This window comes from Triturus cristatus, chromosome 8 (assembly GCF_964204655.1).
Source record: "Triturus cristatus chromosome 8, aTriCri1.1, whole genome shotgun sequence".
NCBI lineage: Eukaryota > Metazoa > Chordata > Amphibia > Caudata > Salamandridae > Triturus > Triturus cristatus.
This window is the reverse complement of record NC_140591.1, coordinates 1,246,606,167-1,246,623,678: the sequence shown is the minus strand read 5'-3', so window position 1 is coordinate 1,246,623,678 and position 17,512 is coordinate 1,246,606,167. Positions and strand designations below refer to the sequence as shown.

At 47.9% G+C, this 17,512-nt stretch overlaps 1 protein-coding gene across 10 annotated transcripts in view; it reads left to right on the top strand.

The window, feature by feature from the left end:
* The window catches only part of CASK (calcium/calmodulin dependent serine protein kinase), a 1,269,229-nt gene that overhangs the window by 1,047,130 nt on the left and 204,587 nt on the right, over nucleotides 1-17,512 (top strand). The window lies entirely within an intron of this gene.

Below are 17,512 nucleotides of genomic sequence, written 5' to 3'. Positions count from 1 at the left end.
TCAGATGCTGATAGCAAAATATTGGACAATATAGCCCTACCACTACACTTCGAAGATGACATTTGCTGTTGAATACAAATGTAGATTAAGCTAGGGGCCAGTGTCACTGTGGTATCCTGAAATCCCGGCTTATAACATCATTTGTGAATTGAAACTTCCCAGTGTCTCATTCAACTTTGATTTCCTTGATGTCAATGTAGTCTAATTTTATTTATTACAGCACTCTTCAAAGTTGTTTAGTTATAAGTTTGTACACAGCAGTAGTGTCATTTAAGATGCAGTCTGCAAATCTTCATGATTTTGTTACTTCATTGTTTGTCAAAATGCATATGGTTTTAGATTAATTGTGCTCTGGGAAGATTCACTTACAAAGCCTAAATCATAAAGTGAAAGATCAGCTGAGAGCAACTTGCCCAAGTAATGACACAAATAAATTGGCCCAATTGTGCTTATCTGAGCGGAACCTCTTTCTCCCTCCACACTAGTACGCTGTGTTGACCTACAGAAGACTCCTTGCTAATGTGTCAGATAAAGACCGGAGCCCTTAGGGTTGCTTGAAAATTGCACCAGTCATTGTTTATTTAAAATTTCATTTTGAATACATATTTGGCTTTGACTTTCATATTATTCCTGCTTAACCTTTCACAAGCAGTTTCTAATTTTTGGTGTGAGAAGTGCTTCCCTCTTGGTTTCTTTCTAAAGTCTCACGGTCTCAGTAGTGATGCCCCACATCTGGGTAGAAGATTCAGCCCATCTAACAGCCTGTGATTTGCATTGTGCTCAATGCTTCTTACTGCAACTTTGTCACAGCAGGGTCAGAGTGATATATATTCTGCAACTATCCACCTCTGCCAGTTGATAAACTGTAGCTTCTCAATCTACTGTTTAACACCAGCAGCTGAGCCAGAGCATTCCATAAAGACTAATCTAATTGGTCCAAAAATGGCCAATTGTGTCACTGCATTTGATCCATACGAAACCTTAATCCACTTAAAACGCATTTTAACTTTGAAGGTTCTAAATCCGAAAAGGGTACTTTCCTAGACCCCCTCTTCTATTTCACAACTATGATTTGTATGTTTTAAAGTTGCAATTAACAGAGGTCTATTGCGGCTTCCTATTCAATGTTATGGACACGTGGTTTATGGTAACTTAATTTAGGAGATTATTTTACTTTGCTTGTCTTCATCTGAGTGAGAATAAATTCATGTTTTGCTTTTTCTTTTTGAGGAAGGTGGCAAGCTTAGACATGCCGGCTTTGACAAGTCACACAGCCAACCATGAGCTGGTTGGTTATGCAGCTTGCAATTATTATTATTATAAGCCCATAACCCTTATGTAGAATAGGAGGATCATGCAGTTTAACTTGATGAGCAGCACAAACAATTGGCTACCATTTATCCTGCCCTTTCACCTTTTGGAGGAGAGTGTGGTATGTTTTGTTGTTCTTGCAGACTCTTAGCCGCCAGGTTTTCCTCACCTGAAGTCAAGTTAATTTTCTCAGGTAGAATGGTAACCACCATTTTCATGGGAAACTGTGGGATCCTATCTGCCTGTTCATTTTTCTCCACATAATAGTCTTCAGCCTTTACTCCTAAACTCCATATTGTTGCATGTGTGTAAATCTGTTCTAATCCAGATGTATCTTTTTTGTCCAACTCATGTTTTAATGTTATGGCATTTATTTTTATGTTCAAACAGTTTGTTGTATTGAACTGGTCATTAAACACTCCTGGAATAATGTGAAAATAATAAATAAACAGATATGACCCTCCAGTTCACCCTCTTGCACTACTAGGCTTAAAAATGTGTTTCAGTTACCTACATTAGTTGATGTTTTACCATCCATTCTTTTCGCTTCCATCTTACCATGCACACACTTACTCCCAGGTCCCAAACCCCATGATGATAACTCCACCAAATGTGCAGCGTGTCTTTCGCCTGCCCTTCAATCCACATGATTCCATGACTTAAGTTTGAAAAGTGTAATACCATCAGTAGTAGTAGCTCCCTACACAATAATCCTATAAATGAGGTTCTTGCATGTATTCATCTCCATTCACTATTGTGCTCCCAGATTGGCTTGACTTTTGGTTTGGTGTGAGTGTTTTATCCTCTTGCCAGTGTCGTATCTGTTTTATGCATGGCTGCAAAAAAGCCCCTCTATTTAGTGTGGGTCAAATAAAATTGTGTGATGTTCCTGGTGGCCTCCTTTCTGATGGCCTTGTTACTAATACAGTACCTTGATAGGACAATGTTGCAGCTGCTTATCTCTTGTAACTTGAGAATCTTTTACGGTTGACCATCCATATTTCAAATGCATTTCTGATCATCCTGCAGCTACCTTCATTTGCTAAATATCTTCACAAATGATAGTTAAAGTTCAGAACTAGTATTTATGAAGCAGGCTGCACGGGAGATCCAAGCTTTGTGACACTGTCTGTAAATGTGTGCTCCCTTGGGATCCATTATACCAAGCTTTCTCTTTACATTTTCTTGATTGCCAACAGCATCACAAAGGGAGCCGTTGTATATTCTTGGTTGTCCAGTATTGTATCTTTTATAGATTTACATGCTTGATTCTATAAAATATATCAATACTGGAGAACCACAGTGTACATGTAAGTAACTTGTTTTATACTGTAACCTTATGACAAATCTGTTTCAATATACCAGCAATCTCCTGGATTTGTTGCAAATTGTCTTTCAGGACTGCTGTCAGAAATGTTTGAAAATAGTGTAACAATTTCTGGAGATTTTTCATTTCGACCATGAGTATTCAGCGGAGTCAAGAATAAAGTATTTATTCCTTAAGACCTATTTCAACAATCCTTAACATTTTTGGATAATTAAAATGTAATGAACTAATATGCTTGTAATCCCAATTCACAGATATTTGTTCAAATATATTTTAATCTGTTTTGTATAGACACCTACTGAAAGCGTATGGAAGAAAAGTATTTAATCAGAAGTCAGGCGCAATATAATGTTGTACTAATCAGAGATAGTAAAAAGAAACTTACAAACCAGTTGTAATCCATTATAAATATTGTGAATCTTAAACAAACACAGTATAAGAGTATTACCAGAGACAGAGACATTTTCAGATCCAAGAGTTATAAGCGGCGGACTTAATTGATATTTTTGTCAGTAAGATAATTAACAGTGCCATTCCATTCCTTAAAAGCTCTGCTACAGTCTAGCAACATTATCTTTTCTGACTTTTTCTCCTCAGTATCTTTTTATACCATATGATAATTGCTTATGTTAGCCAAAGCACAAGATGTACTTATTTGGATTAATTTCCACAACTACATTTATTCTCTTAACAATTTGATCTCAATATTCTCTCCTTTTTACTATAATCAAGAAACCATAGCTCCCCTGGTGCACCAAAAATATTAAAACTCTAGTAATGTTAAATGATCAAAGATCACAGGGTACACATTTGTCCTCTTACAGTTCTTTTGTTGTAAAGACCCAGATATATGTTGCTGTTTTAGAGCTATCTTTCGGAATTGCATTTCATTCAGAAACGAGGATGTTCATTTTTAATTGCTCATTCAAGTCTTATAAATATTTAAAACATTCTTGAGAATTATATGGAATTACTGTTTGATACACATTAGGTGTTCATTCCATCATGCTTAGTAGAATAACACAGTTCAAATAGAACTCCATCTATAGAGATGCTTCATCTCCACTCCTAGACAAATGACTGTAAACAATAATTTCAGAGTAAGGTACTTGAAAATGTATCTCAGTTCTCTAAAGGAGATGAATTTACTTGTCTAGTTCTCAACTAATCCATTCAGCAAATGTCTCATAAATTGAAGCTTTTACCAAACTGCTGAATGCCCCCTCACAATAGAGACTGTTGTACCCTTGTGGAAGTCTTACAAAACTTCGCTTGAACCTAAAATGCACTTTCCGAATGTAATGCTTTTAAGGTTTTGTCACAGACTGACAACTTTCAAATGATTCCATCTAAAATGGTTTTCCAAGGGCAACCAAAAATATTCAATATCTTCAGTGGCCCCATCTGAATTCAACCACCTTTTGTCCACAAATGACTCTTCTGTAGATTAGGTTTACAAATTCAGATTTGTGTTTGTTGGCCTTGAATGCAGAACTCTTTGTAAATACATTGTAATTCTTCCCTCTCTCATTGAGAGAAAAGACCACATTAGTGAATAGCCAAGTCTCGTGCTCCTCAGCCCACTCGGAGTCACTTCTGCTGTTCATCAAATCTAAGCCAGGCTTTGTCCAACCATTTCGCCCTTTAATTTATTTATTATTTACTTCCGTTATATTTTGAGTTATTTGTATGCATTTATTGAGTCATGCAATCACTTGGATGTATTCAACAATATTATGGCTTTTTTGGCAAGTATAAATTAGCTTTAGTGTAAAAAAAGTATAAAACTATTTGTATGTAATTTGTATTGTTTGTTTCATTTAAGTCTAACGTTAGTATTACTATAATTATAGGTAATTTAAAATAATTATATATCATTTTAACATTAGGATAAGAATGGAATTAGGGTTAGTATTAAAATAATTGAATACAAATGAAAATTGAAATATGTTTCTGATGGGGATTTAACCTCCAAGTCCTCACCTTTTGAATATTCCCCAGCTGTCAGGCTGTATCTAGAAACTTTTCAGCAGTGCCACTGTATTCCAATAGGTGGCACTGTGTGGCTCTGCATTGACACTTCTCGCCAGAAATGACGTGCGAAGCCTATATATTGGCACTCTTTAGCGCACTGATTTCAGTTCCTTTATTTTCACGACACCATATGCTGATCTGGAGCTTCCGCCAGTCTCTTTGAGACCTTACCTCGATAAAAAAAGAAGTCTATTTCAGTGTGCAAGGGACACCTAAAATAACAGGTTTTATGTAGGGGTGGGCGGAACTCAGAGTTCCACTCCGCAAAATTCCATTGAGTCATTTAAAATCTTCTTTACATTCCGCGGAGTTCTGCCGTCAGCTTCGAACCCTGAGCAATCTCCAGTTTGGATAGGGTCACAATTAATCTCAATCATATGCGTACATAATCATCTGTGCTGCCCTTCTCCGTGTGGCTATATTTGTACCAAGCATGGCCCTCACTGCTGCTCTATACATCCACCCTCATTGTCCCTGTTATCAGTGTGTAGCATCCTCACTGTGCTCCTCACCCCCTGCTTCTGTCACAGCTGAAACTTACCCTCTGTAAGGCAAAAGCCATGCTGATGAAAACAAACCGAACTGTGAAATAACCAATGGCTGTTTAAAGTCGATCCCTCCTACCTGAACCCCACAGAGCAGGTCCTGGGAGAACCACGTACTGTGGCATTCTGTCCCAACTGTACTGTTGCTCATAGTTTTCGGTTTCCCCTTTTCTTTCACTAGCAGAATGGTACTGTGATTGAGCGAGACCGGTGACTGGTTGAAGGAGCTCTCTCACAGACGAATACTCCCAGAACTGTGCTTCTGCCTCCTGCTGCGGAGTCTGAGCGCCTGACCCGATTTTGAACCTCTTCCACCATTCCTAAGGATTGACTCAGGCTGAATGGTAGGCCTGGGCATATAGTATGCAAATTCAGCCTAATATCCGTTGACGGTTATTTATCTTTAGACACATAGTGATGAAACTCATAATCTGTGAGGTTTGTATTGGAGACACTTTTGTAAAGTAGCCTACGATTGTAGCGCTTGCGGTAATTCGGCCAAACCAAGTGCGTTTCGCAACAATTGTAAGTACTTTATTGGTTATGGAGGCCTCATTGAATATTAGATTAGGGAATGAGGGAAAATACAGAAGTGTGAAAGTTTTATTTCACTGTAGATTGTGAATGTCATCACTGGCAGACCTTGACACAGGTCATGTAGATCTAGTAGCACACCTCCCAAGACACATTAAGGTTTCTTTCCGAGTACTGACTAGCATCATGAGAGTCCGGGATGCAACATTAAACTGAGATTTGATCTAGTTGTTGACCAGCAAATGAGTAGATTTAAATTCTGATCCTGGCGTCCCTTAACAAAAACGAGTAACCCTGCCCATGTTGCTTTATTTTCTAGCATCCGCGTCTTTATTGTAGCAACAGAAGGAGCCACTGAACATAGTTAGTGCCTTCTGTGCACCAATAATAAGCCTGCATCTAGAAATACACTGAGCGAATGTTGAAACGCTTAGAGCCGTCTTGTGGCGAATGTCTCCTCACTCACTATTTATTGTTTACTTCTATTTCGGGGTAGATGACGAGAACCTTCATTTTAATTTTAAAGGTAGTAGTAAAAAATTAGTGTACCGTGTGTGGTCTCCTCTTAAAAGGCTGAACCGTCTGCCCAGTCACAAAATAACAGACCCTCTCTGTACTCGGACACACGAGGGCTGCCCATGCCTCTAAAGTTTAAGAATGACAGCATAATGCTGGTTTACGAGGTTGTTTGTAGGCAGGAGTGCAGGTAAACTCCGCCACAAGGCGTAGGCAGATTTTTTGCTGAACTCCGCACTCAAAGCAGAGTGGCAAAACTCAATAATCTCCACCCGCAGAGCGGAGTTTACTGCCCAGGCCTAGTTTTAAGCCCTGTAGTGTCTGTTGCAATCAGATGTCTGTGACAGATCCTCATCAGATTTGCCTGGGGTGGAAATCACGAGTCTTAATACCTGTAGTGATTGCACGTCGATGAACCCTTAGGCCATACGAGATCATGATGCAAAACTCTACACCTCCAATCACCAGAGGACTCCGTGATGAAACCTGTGCAAGTCAAATGTTTGGCCCCTTTCGAGATCCAGAAGTCGCAGAAGTCATTTGTGAGGTCGGTCTTCATCTCGATCATAGTGCTTGTGTAAGTCAAAGAAAGACACCAAAAATCTAAGTGGGACTTGGCCTCTTTTGCCATTCACACTCCCCTGAGAAGGCACAGGGTCGGCACCATGCACCTCGATCTCACTCCCGAAGTCATTTGATTTCTGAACCGATCTCGCAGCTTGTTCTGGAACATCCTGCGTTTCCGCTGCTGTCCGCCACGCCTAAACAGATCAAAAAGGTCTGCAAGGCCATGCTCTGACTCTTTGGATCATTGCAGGCTCCCTCTGGTGCACCTGCAAGCCCCACAGAGCCAAGAAATTCTCCACCTGAATTACTGCCAGAGGCTTCACCTTCAGCACCAGCTGGACCCTATGAGCCCACAAAGAGGCTACCGCCAGCTCTTTTCTGATGCCACGATCCATGTCAGTTCACGGTACTGCAACACTGTTGCAGACTCCATCAACGCAGGAAGACAAGGCTCCCGCTGTCCTCTCTGACCCCTTTCTGTGCTCAGCTGACATCAAGCTTGGCTGCCGTACAGACCCCACTTCCTTCACTTGATCCAGCATGCAGTGAGCCATTCTTACCTTTTAACGAGGGACTTAAAGATACTTTGTTGGGGGCATGGGCCAAACTTTGCTCTGGTTTCCCCATCCCTCCTGCCCCCTCAACCCCCTCCCCCAGTCAACCACCAGAATCCACACCGCGCTGCCCCAAGCGACCCTGAATTTTCATCTACTCACCCCTCCCCTGAATACTTAAGCTTGATGGTGCAGGCGTTTGCAAACAAGATTAACCCAAACATGTTTCCAACACCTGCCCCCCCCCCCCATCCTCTTCCCCCAGTGCAGACTGAGAACCGATAGAGCCTGGCACTTCAGTCAGTAAGTGTCAGCTTTCTGCTGGGGTGCTTTTCCTACACCCTTTGCGTTTCGGTGATTCAATTCCTCCTTTTTGTTCCTGGAGATCTCGGATCTGTACTTGCCAAGTCTGTACATCTGTACAGGATAGTTGTTGCATGAAAAAGTTCACAATTCGTTGTGGCTTGGAAACCAGCAGTTCTATCGGGTGGACCTTTGGCACCAGTGTCCCGATTTGCAGCCACGCTGGGCTGTGGACCTGCGATTTTTCGGGCTATGTCCAGTCGTCTCTCAACGACATGCCATTCGACGGGACTTGCCTGTTTGGAGACAAAATGGACTCTATTCTTGAGCGGTACAAGGAGTGCAGGGCAAAGGCACTTTCCCTGGGCTTATCTGCCCCACTTTGCCAGCCACATCAGCTCTACTGCTCATTTGGCAGCTTCAGCAGAGGTACCCCATACTGCCAGCCAATCTGACCCCCTCTTGGCACTCAGCATCTTTTAAGTCCGAGGGGGGGGGTGCTCCCCCGCTCCATGGTCATGGTCAATAGGCTGGCCAGTCTGCTATCCTCGCTGCCACATCTGCCAAATCCCTTTAGTGTACTTTAAGCAGAGCACAGCCACCCAGTGGTAGGCAGGATCCGATAATTCCTGCCAGATGGCAGGCCATAACAGCACATAGGAGGGTCCTGCAAATTGTTTGGCTGGTATATGCCCTACCTTTCATTCTCTCGCATTACGCATCTTCCAGCGCTGCCGCCTATCCCCCAAAACGACTGACAGAGGATCATCTCTCTATTTTATGGCACGAAGTGTAAGACTTTTGCCAAAGGGGCTGTCAGGAGGTTGCCTGCAACAGACGTAGTACATAGTTGTTAGTCCCACTACTTTCTGGTGCCCAAAAAAGACAGAGGGCTTTGTCCAATTGTAGACCTTTCAATCAATCAATCATTTGTAGAGCGCACTACATACCCGCGAGGGTCTGAAGGTGCTGGGAGGGGGGGGGCACTACTGGTCAAACAGCCAGGTCCTGAGTAGCCTCCTGATGGTCAGCAGGTCTTGGGTCTGTCGTAGGCTCAGTGGGAGGGTGTTCCAGGTCTTGGCGGCGAGGTGGGAGAAGGATCTCCCGCCGGTGGTTGTTCTTCGGATGCGAGGGACGGTGGCGAGTGCGAGGTCGGCGGAGCTGGCGGTTGGGAATGTAGAAGGAAAGTCATCTGTTGAGGTAGGCTGGGCCAGTCTTGTGGAGTGCCTTGTGTGTGTGGATGAGGAGCTTGAAGGATATCCTCTGGTTGACGGGGAGCCAGTGCAGGTTTCTCAGGTGGGGGGTGATGTGGCTGTGGCGAGGTACGTCGAGGATCAGTCGTGCAGATGCGGTTTGGATGCATTGCAGTCGTTTGATCAGTATCTGTCGGGATCCACCTGTAGATCTTGCGGAGGGTGTTGAAGCAAGAGGAGGAGACGGCATTGACTTGCTTGGTCATGGAGAGCGTTGAGTCGAGGATGATTCCCAGGTTGCGTGCGTGGTCGGTGGGTGTCGGGGTTGCCCCCAGTGCCGTCGGCCACCAGGAGTCGTCCCAGGCTGAAGGGTTGGAGCCGAGGATGAGGACCTCCGTCTTGTCCGTGTTCCACTTCAGTCGGCTGATCTTCATCCAGTCGGCGACGGCCTTCATTACTTCGTGGAGGTTGGATTTGGCGGTGATGGGGTCCTTGGTGAGGGAGAGGATCAGTTGAGTGTCGTCGGCGTAGGAGATTATGTTGAGGTCGTGCTGTCGGGTGACGTGTGCGAGCGGGGCCATGTAGATGTTGAACAGTGTGGGGCTGAGGGAAGATCCCTGGGGTACGCCGCAGATGATTTCGGAGGCTTCAGATCGGAATGGGGGGTGGCGGATGCTCTGGGTTCTGCCGGAGATGAAGGAGGTGGTCCATTCCAGAGCCTTGTCTCGGATCCCTACGGCGTGCGTGTAGTGTGCGGTGGCAGACGGTGTCGAAGGCGGCGGAGAGGTCCAGGAGGATGAGGGCCGCGGTCTCACCGTTGTCCAGCAGGGTCCTGATGTCGTCGGTGGCGGCGATGAGGGCAGTCTAGGTGCTCTGGTTGCTGCTGAACTCTGACTGGGAAGGGTCCAGGATTCTGTTATCTTTGAGGTATCGGGTTAGCTGTTGACGATCTTCTCGATGAACTTGGCCGGGAACGGAAGCAGAGAGATGGGCCGGAAGTTCTTGAGGTCTCTTGGGTCCGCCTTGGGTTTTTTGAGTAGGGTGTTGATCTCAGCGTGTTTACAGCTCTCTGGGAAGGTCGCGGTCTCGAGGGAGAGATTGATGACTTTGCGCAGATGGGGTGCGATGGAGCTGCTGGCTTTGTTCAAGATGTGGTGCGGGAATGGGTCTGACGGGGAGCCAGAGTGGATTGTGCTCATGGTCTTGATGGTGTCATCGATGCTCACGTTGGCCCAGGCTAGCAGGGGGTTGTGGTCGATGGTGTGCGGAGAGTCAGTTGTGTTGATGTCTGTTGGAGCTGTCTGGGTGTTGAAGCTGTCGTGGATGTCTGCTATCTTGCGGTAGAAAAAAGTGGTGAGAGAGTCGCACAGGGTTTGCGACGGTGAGATGTCGTTGGTGTTGGAGCTGGGGTTGGAAAGTTCCTTCACAATGTTGAAGAGCTCCTTGCTATTGTGTGCGTTGTTGTCGAGGCGGTCTTTGAAGGAGATCCTCTTGGCAGTCCTGATGAGGTGATGATGGTTGCGGATGGCGTCCTTGTGGGCTGCGTGGCTGTCCGGAGTCTGCTCATTGTGCCATTTCTTCTCTAGTTTCCGGCAGGCTCGCTTGGAGACTAGGAGTTCTGGGGTGAACCAGCTGGCCCTCTTGCTGGTGTCTCTGTAGGAGGGTTTCTTCAGCGGGGTGAGGGTGTTGGCGCAGTTGTCGATCCTGCGTCTGAGGCTGTGGGCAGCGTCGTCGGTGTTGGAGGGTTCGGTGGGTGGTCTGAGAGCGAGGTATGCCCTTTCAACGCCTTCCTCCGGAAAGAGAAGTTCAAAATGCTCACTCTGGCCTGAGTCTTGTCTGCTTCGACCCCGGGGACTGGGTGGTGGTGTTGGACCTGCAGGACGCTTATCTCCTACCGGTCTGGTAGGCCCATCGGCATTACCTGCGCTTTGTGGTGGGACAGGAGCATTATCAATTCGATGTGCTCCCGTTAGTCTCACCAGTGCCCCTCGGGTGTTCACGAAAGTGATGGCAGTGGTTGCAGCCCTCATTCAGAAGTCAGGGGTGTCAGAGGTCCCCACCCTGACGATTGGCTGTTGAAGTCGGTCTCGCCCCAGGCAGTCCGTCACCTCCATGCTACCACAAACCTCCTTTTATATTTGGGGTTTACTTTTAACATGCCAATGTCACACCTGACTCCTTTTCAGATTCTCACCTTCATCGGAGCCATTCTGTATACCATTCCATGCATTTCCCCCAGAAAGATTCCGGACTTTCAAGCTATGATCCTGATCTTTCAGTCCTAGATTTCAGTGAGGTCGAATCTAAGGCTGCTGGGATGGCCTTAAGTATCCTGCTTGTCGAGCACACCAGGTGGCATATGTGGACTCTGCAGTGGGATCTGAAGTCTGTGGGCCCAAAATCAAAGGGACCTCTCTGACTTAGTTCATATTTTGGAGAATACTGCAAATGACCTGCAGTGGAGGTTACTGAACTTCAATTGGGTCACCACAAGACCCCTCTGTCTTCCCCATCCAGAACTGACAGTGGTGACCGATGCATTGCTTCCAGATTGGGGTGGCCATCTGGGAAAGGTGGAGATCAAAGGCCTCTGGCCTGCGGCGGAGTCTCGGCTCCATATCAACCTTCTAGAGCTGAGGGCCATCCATTTGCCATTGAATGCCTTCCTTCCATCTATCAAGGGGAGGCTGGTACAGGTGCTCCTTGGTGACACCACTGCCATGTGGTACAAGCTTGGTGAAGAAGGGTCATAGTCCCTGTGCCAGTAGGCCCTGAGTCTCAGGAAATTGCTGGACCACCAAGGCATTTTCCTGGTGGCGAACCATCTAGCAGGATCATTAAAGTGCCAGCATGGATAAGCTCAGCCTTTGGTTCAAGTGGCAGTTGCACTTGGAGGTGGTGCAAGGTATGTTCTGCAAATGGGGAGCTCCTCGGCTAGATCGGTTCGCCACGACTGAGAACACTCAGTGTCACTTCTGTGTGTTGGAGTTTCCAAGGCTGCTCAGGGACATTTTGCGGCTTGACAGAAACTTGAGATTCCTGTGTGCATTTCAGGTGATACCTGCCCGAGTTTGCAAGAAGATCAGGTACGACTGGCTACAAGTCATCCTAGTGGCCCCGGATTGGGCACGGAGAGTATGGTATCCAGAACTCGGCTTGAGCATCTGTCCTCCAATCAGGTTGCTCCTCCAGGAGGGTCTCCTATCGCAGCAGGGCAGGGTCCTGCACCCGGGCCTTCTCACTATCCACCTTCATGCTTGGAGATTGAGCGTCGACAGCTGAGCACCTTCAAACTTCCCCTGGAGGTGGTTGATTTCATCTTGGCAGCCAGGTGTGCCTCCACAAAAACTGTACACACCTCTTGGTGAGACAGATTTGTGGCTTGGTGTGGTACTCGGCAGATAGACTCCCTCCAGACAAAGTTATCTGACACTTTGTTATTTTCTTTTGTCCCTGGCCCGGCAAGGCTTTGATCTGGGACTGGTTAAAGTGTACCTTTTGTCTCTTTCTTCTTTTTTGGGGTTGCCGGATCTGCCCTCATGTTTAAGTCCCCAATTATGTGCTTTTTGAAAAGTTTACAATATTTCTTTCCTCTCTCTCACTTTGTCATGCCACAGCGAGACCTTATCTTCACCCTTACTATTCTGATGTTCACTCTCATTGAGTCACTTCAAAGCTTCTCCTTGCAGCTTTTCTTCCGCAAGGCAGTTCTGCTCATCGCCATAACATCAACGTGGCATATCAATGAGCTTCATACGCTTTGTGTCAACCTGCTATATACCACCTTCTTCCCAGACAAGCTGATTTTACGGACGCTGGCATCTCTCTTGCCTAAAGTTGTGATGCTGTTCCACATCGACTAGAACATCACTTTGCGGTTGTTCTATGCTTCACCTCACGCCTCTAAAGAGGAGGAGAGACTCCATTTCTTGGACCTTGAGAGAGAACTGAGCTTTTACATAGATGGTACTATGGGACACGGGTGGTTATTCAGTTTTTTTGTGTGGTTCTCTGGAGCAAAAAAAGTCAAAGCTGTGCAGAAGAGAACCATCTCCCACTAAATTGTGTTATGCAAAAAGATCTGCTACAAATTAGCTGAAAAGCAGCCCCAGATATCACTGCGTGTTACTACTTCCAGCTACCTCTGCATTGGCATTCGCGGAGTCCTTATCTTGGACATTTGCCAAGCAGCTTCTTGGGCCTCCCTTCATACGTTCACAAGGCATTATTGTCTGGACAGTCATGTTCGTCGAGGGGGTCATTTTTCCCACTCGGTCCTGCAGGACTTGGTTGTTTGAGTCCATCCACAGAACCACCTCCAAGTAGGTACTGCTTTGGTATCTTTTCAAAATGGAAGAAATCTGCGTCTCGAAGTCTTAATCAGAAAGAGTTAGTTATCTTTAGAGACTCTATGTAGCTGCAAATTCCTTAATGACCCCCTCGCCCTCCCCGTTCGTTCTGTGGTTGGACTCTATCCGTTAATAAGATCCCAAGTATGTGATTCTGCACACTGGTCACACCAATTTGCTTTTGGGACTCTGCGTCTGGGGACGCGGGCACTCTCAAAGCAACTAACGTCAGTTCACAGGAGTAGCACAGAGTCTCACCACATCATTTACAGAGCGGAACCAAATTATTGCAGAGTTGCACGCGCCACATACCAGCCCGCAGAAGTGCTGCTGAAAGTTTCTGGATCCAGTCTGATGCCGGGGAATATTCCAAAGGTAAGGAATCTACATCTAGAATCTCTAGATAGTCTCTACCAGAAAGAGCGTAAAAGGGTAGGAATTAGGATTAAAATAGAGAAAGGATTGGAGTAGTTTAATTTAAGGCTAGAGTAAGAATTAATTTAGCCGAATATAATTTTGTTTGATGTCTTTTTTAAATCTCATTACTTATTGACTTCCTGCTCGGGATTAGATTACAATAAAGCGATACATTTAGTTAGATTAAAAATATAGGGTTACGTTTACTATTGTAGGATAAAGTGTGAATTTCATTTAGGGTTGGGGATGGGGTCATAAATTAATCTAATTTTTCAAAGTGTGGAATTCAGTCTTTTTATTGAAATGTATTGTATTTAAATTAAGAATACGATTACGGAAATTACGGTCAAAGAGATAGGGGATGGGAGGAGGAGCCTAGCGCGCATCCAAGATGGTCGCGTGAGCACAGGGCTCCCCGGACCCTCGCTGCTCCTCGGAATCTATCCTGATAATATCCTGATGTGGTCTATGGAATCTGGGAGATGAAGAACGGCTGAGCACGTATCTCTTTTCAGAAATTGAATCGGACCTGGGAATCCTGAGTTATCGTTGTTAGACCTTTTGGGACCCACCCGACGGAGGTGCCCGGGGCGAAGGTGAACCGTGGAGCCGTGTCGCAATTGAACAACAGCGGCGGCGGCGCGGTGCCAGGGGCCGCTCGACCACTTTCGGTTTCACTTTCGGATTAGGGGGCTGGCCGGTGGAGCGCTTGAGGTGGCGGGGTGTATCCTTGGCCTCTGCACAAGGCTTTGTCTCCACCTGCCACTAGAGTGCCTATCGCCTTGGGTCCCCCCACACCGCCATATTGTGGTCTCGGATGAGGCGCTAGTCTCCGGTGCCGGTGCCTCTGCTACTTTGATCGGCGGTCCCCCTCGGTGTCCGTGACCGCATGGGGGGCAAGGGGGGCCCCGAGGGGCGTAAGACTAAGGCCTCCCTCCGTGGGGGATCGGTCCAGACCAACAACATGGACCGCTACACTCAGGGCAGAGGCTCCCCTGGAGCGGCCGGTCCCCCCCCGGACGCCACCGGTGGTGGCACGTCCGTCTCTTCGGAACTTTCCCTACAGGATATCATGGGCGCCATTGATGGCATCAGGGAAACCATCGCCACGCAATACGAGGCCCTGGCCCGTAAAATCGACACGGTGGCAATTGATGTCACCTTAATACGGGCGGATCTCTCCAAAACAAACGAGAGGGTTCAGGCTCTCGATGCGCGGACCTCTACCCTTGGGGCGGATGTGTCGGGCCTGCAGGCCGCGCTTGGTGACATCAAGGTGGTCAACGATCAGATGGCCCGGCGGCTGGAGGACTTCGAGGGACGGGCCCGACGCAGCAACATCCGTGTCATAGGCGTACCGGAGTCCTCCGACGACCGCCCGGTTGACCTCCTGGTCGAGGAGCTCATCCTCCAACAGTTGACCCCTGCTGGCTTGAGTAAGTTCTTTGCCGTGGAGCGGGCCCATCGAGTTCCGGGCGGTCGACCACGGCCGGGGGCCCCCCCGAGGCCTATCGTGGCCAAGCTGTTTTACTACAGAGACCGGGATGCGATTCTGCAGGCCTCACGTGTCCATGGCCCGGTTCGACATGAGAACTCATCCATTAACTTTTATCCGGACTTTACCCAACTTGTCCAGAAACAGCGGATGGGATTCCAGGGGGTGAAACGTCGTCTTCGTGAACTGGGCCTAAAGTACTCTATGCTCTACCCTGCAAAACTCCGAGTGGAACATGAGGATCGGACTGCCTTTTTTGACTCTCCTGTGGCCGTGAGTGACTGGCTGGACTCGCTGCCGGACAGAGGTGGCCGTCCCGGGCCCTCTGCAGGTGCCAACGGTGACGGGTCCCCTTTGGAGTGACTTTTGGTCCTTGATTTTGCCATCTTGTGCTGTTCAGCTGGGTTGTACCTCTTTGGTTCATTGTGTCTTGCTAGGACCTGTGTGGGGGGCGGGCGGGGTCGGGTCCCTTTCCTCCTCCGGGGTCTTTTCGTAGAATGGGGTTAGTTGGGCGACAGGCACACTGCAAGTTGGGGGGGTTTTTTGGCCCGCAGGGGTGCAGGGTGGGGGGAGTTGGACGTTGGGGGGGGTGGGGGGGAAGGAGGGGTTGTTTTGTTGTGTGTTTTTTGTTTGCAGGGCGAGGTATTGATTTTTGTCCACCATCGGGAACTGTGCTGCTTACTGGGGGACCTTTGATTTCTTGGAGGGGATGGGGGGGGACGGGTTGAAGCTGATGTCATGGAACGTCAATGGGTTGGGGGACCGTATCAAACGGGGTGTAGTACTGCAGTATTTGCGTCGTTTGACTCCTGATGTAGTGTTTATCCAGGAGACGCATCTGGTTGGTAACGTCTGCCATGCAATGAATAGGGGGGGGATACCGCCTCGTGGCTCATTCTGGTTTCACAACTGGCTCCAGGGGGGTGGGCATTCTCCTGCGATCCTCACTTCCGTTGGAGATCACCAGGGTAGTCTCAGATGACAGAGGGCGTTATGTGTGTCTGACTGGGAGGTGGGAGGGGCATTCCCTTGCCCTGGTCTCAGTTTACGTCCCCCCGGGCCTCCAGAACTCCACCTTCGCGGACTTGGGTCGAATGCTGCTTGAACTTCCGGACAGTCTCTTGCTTATGGGCGGGGACTTTAATTCGGTGGTCTCGGGTGACCTGGATCGTCACCCACCCAGGGCCCTCCCCGCTGCCCAGGCATGGCTAGGTGGTCTGTTGGAGACCTTCGGCCTGGTGGATAGTTGGCGATTAATGCATCCGACCCAATGTCAGTACACCTTTCACTCTGGGGCACATGGGAGTCTTTCTAGGTTAGACTATTTCCTTATGCCCGCGGCGCAGACTGGTCGAATTCGAGAGGTCAGGCACCTGGCGAGGGGTATCTCTGATCATTCCCCGCTGTGGCTGCTCTTTGACACCGAGTCGCGGTCTGCGGGGCGGATCGCCCCCATTAACCCGTGGTACCTGCGAGACCCTACGACTCGCGACAGCCTGGTTAAGGCTATGGACCAATACTTCCTTGAAAACGAGGGGTCGGTGTTGTCTGCAATGTCCCTGTGGGAAGCCTTTAAAACCGTAATCCGCGGACACGCCCTCTCCCAGATAGTGGTGGCTAAGAAGCTCAATAGTGAGGCAGTGGTGAAGCTGGAGACTGACATCTCGGGGCTGGAGTCGGCCTTGGAGGAGGGTGTCACTCCGGACGGGCTCCATGCCCTCAGCTTGAAACAGTTTGAATACAGGTCTCTTGTCACTGACGCTGCCAAAACTATGTATAGGGAGCAGCAGGGTCGATTGTATGATGCCGGGGACAAGGCGGGTAAGTTGATTGCGTGGCTGGACAAGAAGGAGAGAGTGAATCGTGTGGTCCCGGAGCTGCGTGTCTCGGATGGAGTGTGTGTGACTGAGCCTGGTGAGATTGTGGAATGTTTCGCCGACCACCTCCGGGCCGTGTACTCCCCGGTGACTGATAGGGATGAGGAAGACTCTTGCCTTCTACTGAGGGATATTGCTTTGCCCAGCCTGTCCGTCGAGGACCGTGAGCAGCTGGACGCCCCCCTGTCGGTAGATGAGATAGCAACTGCGATTCGATCCCTTCGCTCGGGCAAGGCTATGGGTCCCAACGGTCTACCTATCGAATTATATAAGTTGCGCCCGGATAAACTAGCGCCCTTCCTCCGTCGTATGTTTCAGGAGTCCCTTGAGGCAGGTTCCCTTCCTGTCGACCAGCGACTGGCCACGATAGTCGTGATCCCCAAGGAAGGTAAGCCGCGGGACCGCTGTGCCTCCTACAGGCCTATCTCACTGCTAAACGCAGAGCCTAAAATCCTGGCTAAAGTCCTCGCCAATCGTTTGTTGAGCGTCA